Source organism: Callithrix jacchus, chromosome 10 (assembly GCF_049354715.1).
Source record: "Callithrix jacchus isolate 240 chromosome 10, calJac240_pri, whole genome shotgun sequence".
Lineage (NCBI taxonomy): Eukaryota > Metazoa > Chordata > Mammalia > Primates > Cebidae > Callithrix > Callithrix jacchus.
In genome coordinates this window covers 71240070-71250240 of record NC_133511.1, presented here as the reverse complement: position 1 = coordinate 71250240, position 10171 = coordinate 71240070, and positions in this window count along the sequence as shown.

Genomic DNA, 10171 nt, shown 5'->3' with positions numbered 1-10171 from the left:
ACTGAATACTTTTAATAATTTCACTTATTTCTAATACATAAGTGGTAATCCATTATGGTGTCTTTTTCTTGTTTTGTTTTTGAGACAGGGTCTGTCTCTGTTACCCAAGCTGAGTGTAATGGCACAATCTCAGCTCACTGCAACCTCCACCTCCAGGGTTCATCCTCCCATCTCAGCCTCCCAAGTAGCAGGGACTACAGGTGCACACCACCATGCCCTGGTAATTTTTGTATTTTTGGTAGAGACAGGGTTTCATTATGTTGCCCAGTCTGGTCTTGAACCCCTGGGCTCAAGCGATCTGCCCACTTCACCTTCCAAAGTGCTAGGATTACAGGTGTGAAGAGGCAATTCCTGGCCTCATTATAGTGTCTATTAATTTTTTATTCCTTCTCATCATGATTGAAATAAATGATTTTTAAGAATATGTAATAGTTTATTTTCAAAATTCTTATTCTCACTTTGTTTTAAGAAATAGAATAACTAAATGAAGAATCACAGATTTTACTTATAGAAAGTTTTAAAATAAGTGTCTATAAATGGGAAAAAAATCTTTCTTCTTAACTTCATAGCTGCCTAGTCTTAAATTGTTTTTTGTATTTCTGATTGCCCTAATTTTAAATTTTTAGTAAAGACAGGGTTTTACTATGTTGGCCAGGCTTGTCTTGAACTCCTGACCTCATGATCTGCCTGCCTCGGCTTCCCAAAGTGCTGGGATTACAGGCATGACCCACCATGCCTGGCCCTTGATCATCTATTCCTTCTATCACATATCACACTGATCCATCACATTAATGACATTACGCTGATTGGATCTAGTAAGCAAGAAGTGGAAGCTACTCTAAATTTATTGAGAAGACACTTGTGTCTCAGAGGGTGAAAAATAAGTTAAGCAAAACTGCATAGGCCAGCAGCCCCACTTCTGCGTAAACTCGGCTGGAGGGCACAGCTTTTTCTTGTCCTGGGAAATATTATCCCATTCGACACCTCACCCCCATGCCACTGGTATCCAGGTGGGCAATGCTTGCTAGACCTTGCAACCCAGGGTCCCGTATCCATGTGAATTCAGCCAGTGGTTGTTGTCCCAGGAAGCACCTGACTGCAGAGTGGGAAACCCCATCCATGCCTGCTGCTAATAACCAGGCAAGCAACACCTGATAGTGCTTCCAGCCTAGTGGTCTTGCCTCTGTGGGAACTCAGCTAGTGAGCACAGCCTCCTACTGTCGCAGGAAGCACCCAGAGGGCAGAGCAGGTGACCCTACCCACCCTCACCACTGGTAGCCAGGCAAAAGATGCCTGCTAGATCTCTAGCCCACTGGTCCTACTTCTGCCTGAATTCGTTTAGGAGTGCAGCCTCCTGTTCCCCTGGAAACACCAAGCTGGAAGGGATGGCAACTGCACCCACCCTCACCTCCCATAGCCAAATGGGCCATACCCACTATCACTTCCAGCCCAGTGGTCCCACTTCTGCCTGAACTCTGCAGCAGACACATTTCCATGATTCCTTAGGAAGCACATGAATAGCAGATTAGGACTGACAAAACAAGGATGCAGCCTGTCTGCCAACTGTAGACAAATTCCTATGAAACTACCAAGGACATTCTTTACAGACTAGAAAAAACTATTCTGAAATTCATATGAAATCGAAAAGGAACCCAAATAGCCAAGGAATTTGGATGCAAAAAGAACAAAGCTGGAGGCATCACATTACCTGACTTCAAACCATACTACAAGACTATAGTAACCAAAACAGAATGGTACTGGTTTAAAAGCAGACATATAGACCAATGGAACAGAATACAGAGACCAGAATAATGCCACAAACCTACAACCATCTGATCTTCAACCAAGTCGACAAAAGAAAGAAATGGAGAAAGGACAGCCTATTCAATAAATGGGGCTGAGATAACTAGCTTGCCATATGCAGAAGTTTGAAACTAGACCCCTTCCTTATATCATATACAAAAGTCAACTCAAGATGGATAAAAGAATTAAATATAAAACCCAAAACTTATAAAAACCCAGGAAGATTATACCATATACTGTTCTTGGTAATACCATTCTGGACACAGGCCCTGGCCAAAATTTCATGACAAAGACTCCAAAAGTAATTGCAACAAAAACAAGTGTTGACAAATAGTTTCTAATTAAACTTAATAGTCTCTGCACAGCAAAAGAAATTACTAACAGAGAAAATAGACCACTTACAAAATGGGAGAAAATATTTTCAAATGATGCACGTGACATGGTTAACATATAGGTTCTATAAGTAACCTCAATAAATTTACAAGCAAAAAATTACCCCATTAAAAAGTGGGGACAGAACATGAACAGACACTTCTCAAAAGAATGCATACACATGGCCAACAAGCATGTGAAAAAATGTTCAACATCACTAATAATTAGAGAAGTGAAAATCAAAACCTCAATGAGATGCCATCTTCCACCAGTCCAAATGGTGTTTACTAAAATGTCAAAAAATAATAGATGCTGGTGAGGTGAAGAGAAAAGATAATGCTTATACACTATTGGTGGGCATGTAAATTAGTTCAGCCACTCTTAAAAGCCATTTGGCAATTTCTCAAAGTACTCAAAGCAGAATTACCATTAGACCCAGCAAACCCATTATTGGGTATACATATGAAGAAATATAAATCTTTCTACCGTAAAGACACATGCACATGCACAGCACTATTCACAACAAGAAAAACATGGAAACAACCTAAATTGCCATCAATGATAGACTGGATGAAGGAACTGTGGTACATATATACCATGGAAGGCTGGATGTTCTCACCTATATGTGGAAGCAAAACATTGAATGCATATGGATACAAAGAAGGGAACAACAGATATAGGGGCCTACTTAAGAGTGGAGGGTTGGAGGAGGGTGAGTACTGAAAAACTACCTATTGGGTAATATGCTTATCCAGGTGATGAAGCAATCTGTACACTAAACCCGCAAAACATACAATTTACTTATAAAACAAATCTACACACATACCCCTGAACATAAAATAAAATTATGAAAAAACTGCAGGGATCTTCTCAGTGAAATTTCTAGGGATCCAGTGGTGTTAGGTGTGTGGAAATATCCCTTTTAAAGTGAAAAGGAAATTGTTGTATCTGGCCATGCCTACAACCAAAAGAGAGGTACAATACCTATAGAGCCTCTTTGGATGATGGAGGTAACATGTTCCTCATTTTGAGGTGCCACTCCTGTCCATGTACTAAGGTACTTGAAAAGAGTGAGATTTGAGTGGAAGCTGGAATAAGATAATGCTCTGCAGTTGGTACAGGCTGTTGCCAAATCTGCTCTGCCACTGGGACCATATGATCAAGCAGATACAATGGTGCTTGAAATGCCAGTGGCAGATAAGGAAGATTTTGAAGTATTTGGCAGGACCTTATAGCTGTCATCTTCTGCTGATTAACTACTGTCTTATTGAAGAAACAGCTTTTGGCTTTCTATTGGACCTTGGTGGAGATTGAACACTGAACTATGGGCCACCAAGTTACTAAGTGACCCTACCTGGCCATCCTGAACTAGGTATTAGCTGATTCATCAAACAATAAATTTGGATGTGCACAGCAGGACTTTAACAAAAAATGGAAGTGCTATCTATGTGATTAGCCATAAGCAGGCCCTAAAACTAAATATAAGTCACACAAAGAAGTGGCTCAAATGTCCATGGTCTTCACTTCTGCCACAGTATCTGCTCTCACCCAGGCTTCAGCTATGGCCGCATGTAAAGTTATCTGCAATCAGTTGATGAAGAAAGAAAACCCTCAGATCCGGTTTACAGATGGTTCTTTATGATATAAAGGCATCATCTGGAGGTGGACAGCTAAAACACTAAAGCTTTTTTCAGGGATATTCCCGAAGTGCCATGGTGAAGGAAAGCCCTCCCAATAGGCAGGACTTTAAAATTAGTGCAACCAATTGTTGATATTGCTTAGAAAGGGAAATAGTCAGACGCATGATTATATACTGAATCATGGGCATTGGCCAATGGTTTGAATAGATGGTGAAGGAGTTGGAAAGCTACCTAGTTGCACATTGACTACATACTGCTTCCATCATGGAAGAGGCAGCATTTTCTCCTCACTGGAATAGACATTTACTCTGGTACAGATTTGCCTTCCATATACATGACATTTCTCCAAGAACTACCATCCTCAGACTTAGAGAATGCCTTATTTACCACCATGGGTTTTCCACACAGCATTGACTCCAGTCAAGGAATTCACTTCATAGGAAATAAGGTGTAGCAAAGGGCCCATGTTTATGGAATTTACTAAACTTGCTATGTTCCCCATCATCCTGAGCAGCTGGCTTGATAGAAAAGTTGCCCTACAAGGCAAACTAAAAGCACCAGTTAAGTGGCAATATCTTCCAGGATTGGAGCACAGTTCTTTAGGAGGCCATATATCCTCGAAATCAGTGACCAAGATATATTGCTATTTTTTCCATGACTAGGATTCATGGGTCTATAAATCAAGAAAGGGGTGAGATACCACTCACTTCTAGTCCTAGTGCCTTGCTAGGAAAATTTCTCTTTCGACTTCTGCAATATTATGCTCTGCTGGCTTAGCGATCTAAGTTCCAAAAGGAAGAATACATCCGCCAGTAGACATCACAATGATTTCATTGAACTAGAATTTAAGACAGCCACCAAATCACTTTGGGTTAAACACCTCCTTTTTTTTTTCTTTTTCCTGAGATGGAGTCTCGCTCTGTCCTCAGACTGCAGTGCAGTGGCACGATCTCAGCTCACTGCAACCTCCGCCTCCTAGGTTCAAGCAACTCTCCTGCCTCAGCCTCCTGAGAAACTAGGATTACAGGTGTACACCACCATGCCTGGCTAATTTTTGTATTTTTAGTAGAGATGGGGTTTCACCATATTGGCTGGGCTGTTCTCAAACTCCTAATCTCGTGATCCACCTGCCTTGGCCTCCCAAAGTACTGGGATTACAGGAGTGAGCCACTGTGCCCGGCCTACCCAGCCACTTTGGATGCTCATGCCTCTCAAACAACAGGCAAAAATAGGAGTTACTGTGCTAACTATTATAATTAATCCTGGCTATCTAGGATACTTAGAACCACTACTCCACAACGGAGGTTAAGAAAAAGTGTGTCTGGAGTACAGGAGATCCCATATAGTATCTCTTAGTATTATTGTGCCCTGTGATTAAAGATTCAGCTCAGGCAAGATGACAAATGGCCAAAGGCCTTCAGAAATGAAAGTTTGGGTCACTCCATCAGGTAAAAGTAGCTATTACTCGAGGTCCTTGTTGAGATCAAAGAGAATACGAAATGGCCAGTGGAAGAAGGTATGCTATGAATAGATATTGGTAACATTTTATAGATAATGTGGTATAAGAAAACACTGTGGCTGGTGTTACATGATAGACATCCTGGATTGCTGGTCCTTGTGGCTACCTCTCCTGATATGTCTCAAACACCCAGGAGCCAGGTCCTGCAACCTCACTTTCTAACCATCTTTCTGGTAACCCACATCTATAGCAATAATGTTTCCACAAATTAAATCTTTTTTTTTTATGCTTAGTGGGTTTTATTTTAATTTAATAATTTATTGACTATTTGAATAAGATTACATAACTGTGGGAAAAAAAGATATTTTTAACATTTTATTATATAATTTTCAATGAGGGAGGACTCAAGATGGCACTGTGAGAACAATGCAGGATTGAAGCTCATGGTCAATGCACAGAGGCGGTGAGTCAGGGCCGCATTTCCAGACGGATCTTTGTTGCCCACAAAACAGGGAAATTCCTAGGTATAGAGGAGACGTGGGATGCCAGGCAGTGGTTTTGGCTGGTGCAGCAGGCGATGCAGCGGCAACCCGCACTGTGGCGGAGTTACACAGCGCTCCGCACAAAGCACGCTCGTCCAGGTGCCCTGTTGGGCTGGCAACCTGAGACTTGGGAGGGATGAACTTGAGACTGAATGGGACTTGGACAGTGAGCCAACCCAGAAGATTGCAGGGAAACAGCGTTTGGGGTAGCGCAGTGGGACAAACAAAACAGAGATTCCAAACGCTCCCCCTGGAGGGGTTCCCTGAGGCCGCAGCTCCGTGGCGGAGGGGTGTCCGCAATTACTGAGGCAAACCGCCCCTACTGAGGTATACGCCCATTGCTGACGCAGCCTGCCATTGCCGAGGCAACCAGCTACAACAGAGAGACTCCGCTGCAGGGCGTAGCCCATGGCAGCAGGGCGGAGACTGCAGCAGAAGGGCAGAGCCTGCAGAAACAAGGTGAACCTCACACCAGCAGGGCGGAGCCTCGGCAGGCAAATAGTGACTAGACTGCTTCCCAGCTGGGCAGGACAGCACAATGAGTACTCAAAAATAAAGCCCCAACCCCCCCAAGACAGAGCATCTGAGAAAAAAAGGGTTTTTTTTTTATGAGTTATGTTGCAGCAGAATTAAACATAGCAGCCTAACAGCCCTGAATGAACAACACAGCTCACAGCTCAGCAATTGAGCTGCTATAAAGTACAGACTGTCTCCTCAAGCAGCTCCCTGACACCTCTATATCCAAAAGACTGACATTTGGCAGGCATCATTCTGGGACAAAGATAGCAGAAAAAGAAACTGGTAGCATCCTTTACTGTTCCGCAGCTGCTATAGGTGCACTCCAGACAAGCAGGGCCTGGAGCGGACCTCAGCAGTCGTACAGTGAAGGGGTTAGACTAGTAGAAGGAAAACCAAGTAACAGAAATACTTCATCATCAACAATCTGGGTGTCCACTCACAGACCCAATTGAAAAGTTAGCAACTACGCAGACGACAGGTGGATGAATCCAAAAAGATGGGAAGAAACCAGCGCAAAAAGGAGGAAAACACCCAAAACCAGAACACCTCGCCTCCTAGAAAGGACCAAAACTCCTCACCAGCAAGGGAACAAAGCTGGATGGAGAATGACTGTGACAAAATGATGGAATTAGACTTCAGAAGGTGGATAATGAGAAACTTGGGTGAGCTAAAAGAACATGTTTTAAATCAATGCAAAGAAATTAAGAACCTTGAAAAAAGATATGAAAAAAGATTCCAGGAAATGATAGCAAGAATGGATAACTTAGAGCTATCCATTATGAATGAATTAAAGGAGCTGAAAAACACAATATGAGAACTTTGTGAAGCATGCACAAGTTTCAAAAGCCGAATTGACCAAGCAGAAGAAAGAATATCAGAAGTAGAAGATCAACTCAATGAAATAAAACGAGAAACAAGATCAGAGAAAAAAGCACAAAAAGGAATGAACAAAGTCTCCAAGAAATGTGGGACCATGTGAAGAGACCTAACCTACGTTTTATAGGCGTACCAGAATGTGACAAATAGAATGAATCCAAGCTGAAAAATACTCTTCAGGACATTATCCAGGAAAATTTCCCCTACCTAGCAAGACAGGCCAATACTCAATTGCAGGAAATACAGAGAACACCACAAAGATATTCTGCAAGAAGAGCAAACCCAAGGCACATAATCGTCAGATTCAACAAGGTTGAAATAAAGGAGAAAATACTAAGGGCAGCCAGAGAGAAAGGTCAGCTCACCCACAAAAAAAAGCCCATAAGACTCACAGCAGACCTCTCGGCAGAAACACTACAAGCCAGAAGAGAATGGGGGCCAATATTCAACATCCTAAAGAAAAGAACTTTCAACCCAGAATTTCATATCCAGCCAAACTGAGCTTCAGAAGTGAAGGAAGAATAAAATCCTTTGCGAACAAGCAAGTACTCAGAGATTTTGTCACCACCAGGCCTGCTTTACAAGAGCTCCTGAAAGAGGCTCTACACATAGAAAGGAACGACCAGTACCAGCCATTCCAAAATCACACTAAATGCTAAAGAGCATCAACATAACGAAGAATCTACAACAACTAACGGGCAAAAAAGCCAACTAGCATCAAAATGGCAGTATCAAATTCACACATAACAATATTAACCCTAAATGTAAATGGACTAAATGCACCAATCAAAAGACACAGATTGGCAAATTGGATAAAAATCCAAAACGCATCACTGTGCCGTATCCAGGAAACCCATCTCACATGCAAGGTTACACAAAGGCTCAAAATAAAGGAATGGTGGAAGATTTACCAAGAAAATGGAGAGCAAAAAAAAAAAGCAGGAGTTGCAATTCTCATCTCTGATAAAATAGACTTTAAAGCAACAAAGATCAAAAGAGACAAAGAAGGCCATTACATAATGGTAAAAGGATTGATACAACAAGAAGAGCTAATGATCCTAAACATATATGGACCCAATACAGGAGCACCCAGATTCATAAGGCAAGTTCTTAATAACTTACAAAGAGACTTAGACTCCCACACAATAATAGTGGGAGACATTAACACCCCACTGTCAATATTAGACAGATCAACCAGACAGAATATCAACAAGAATATCCAGGGCTTGAACTCAGACCTGGAGCAAGCAAACCTGATAGACATTTACAGAACTTTCCACCCCAAATCCACAGAATATACATTCTTCTCAGCACCACATCACACCTACTCTAAAATTGACCACATAATTGGAAGTAAAGCACTGCTCAGCAAATGCAAAACAACTGAAATCATAGCAAACAGCCTCTCAGACCATAGTGCAATCAAGTTAGAACTCAGAATTCAGAAACCAACCCAGAACTGCACAGCTTCATGGAAACTGAACAACTGGCTCTTGAATGTTGACTGGATAAACAATGAAATAAAGGCAGAAATAAAGAAGTTCTTCGAAATCAACGAGAACGAAGACACAACATGCCAGAATCTCTGGAACACATTTAAAGCAGTCTCCAGAGGAAAGTATATAGCAATAAGCACCCATATGAGAAGAATGCAGAGATCCAAAATTGACACCCTATCATCAAAATTGAAAGAGCTAGAGGAGCAAGATTAAAAAAACTCAAAACCCAGCAGAAGACAAGAAATAACTAAGATCAGAGCTGAACTGAAGGAGATTGAGACACGAAAAACCCTCCAAAAAATCAATAAATCCAAGAGCTGGTTTTTTGAAAAGATCAACAAAATAGACAGACCACTAGCCAGATTGATTAAAAAGAAAAGAGAGAACAACCAAATAGATGCAATAAAAAATGATAAAGGGGAAATCACCACAGATTCCACAGAAATTCAAACCATCATCAGAGAATATTACAAACAACTCTATGCACATAAACTAGTAAACCTGGAAGAAATGGATAAATTCCTGGACTCCTGTGTCCTCCCAAGCCTAAACCAGGAGGAAGCCAAAACTATGAATAGACCAATAACAAGGGCAGAAGTTGAGGCAGCAATTAAGAGCCTACCACACAAAAAAAGCCCAGGTCCAGACGGGTTCACAGCCGAATTCTACCAGACACACAAAGAGGAGTTGGTACCATTCCTTCTGAAACTATTCCAAATAATCCAAAAAGAGGGAATCCTTCCCAAATCATTTTATGAGCCCAACATCATCCTGTTACCAAAACCCAGCATAGACCCAACAAGAAAAGAAAACGTCAGGCCAATATCTATGATGAACATAGATGCAAAAATCTGCAATAAAATATTGGCAAGCCGATTGCAACAGCAAATCAAAGAACTTATTCATCACGATCAAGTAGGATTCATCCCGGGGATGCAAGTCTGGTTCAACATACGCAAGTCTATAAATGTAATTCACCACATAAACAGAACCAAAGACAAAAACCCCATGATTATCTCAATTGATGCAGAGAAGGCATTTGACAAAATTCAACAGCCCTTTATGCTAAAAACCCTCAATAAACTCGGTATCGATGGAACGTATCTCAAAGTAATAAAAGCTATTTACGACAAACCAACAGCCAATATCATACAGAATGGGCAAAAACTGGAAGCATTCCCTTTGAAATCCAGCACTAGAGAAGGATGCCCGCTTTCACCACTCCTATTCAATATAGTACTGGAAGTTCTAGCCAGAGCAATCAGGCAAGAAAAAGAAATAAAGGGTATTCAAATAGGAAAGGTGGAAGCCAAATTGTCTCTATTTGCAGACGACATGATAGTATACCTAGAAGACCCCATCGCCTCAGCCCAAAAACTCCTGAAACTGATAAGCAACTTCAGCAAAGTCTCAGGATATAAAATCAATGGGCAAAATCAGAAGCATTCATCTACACCAATA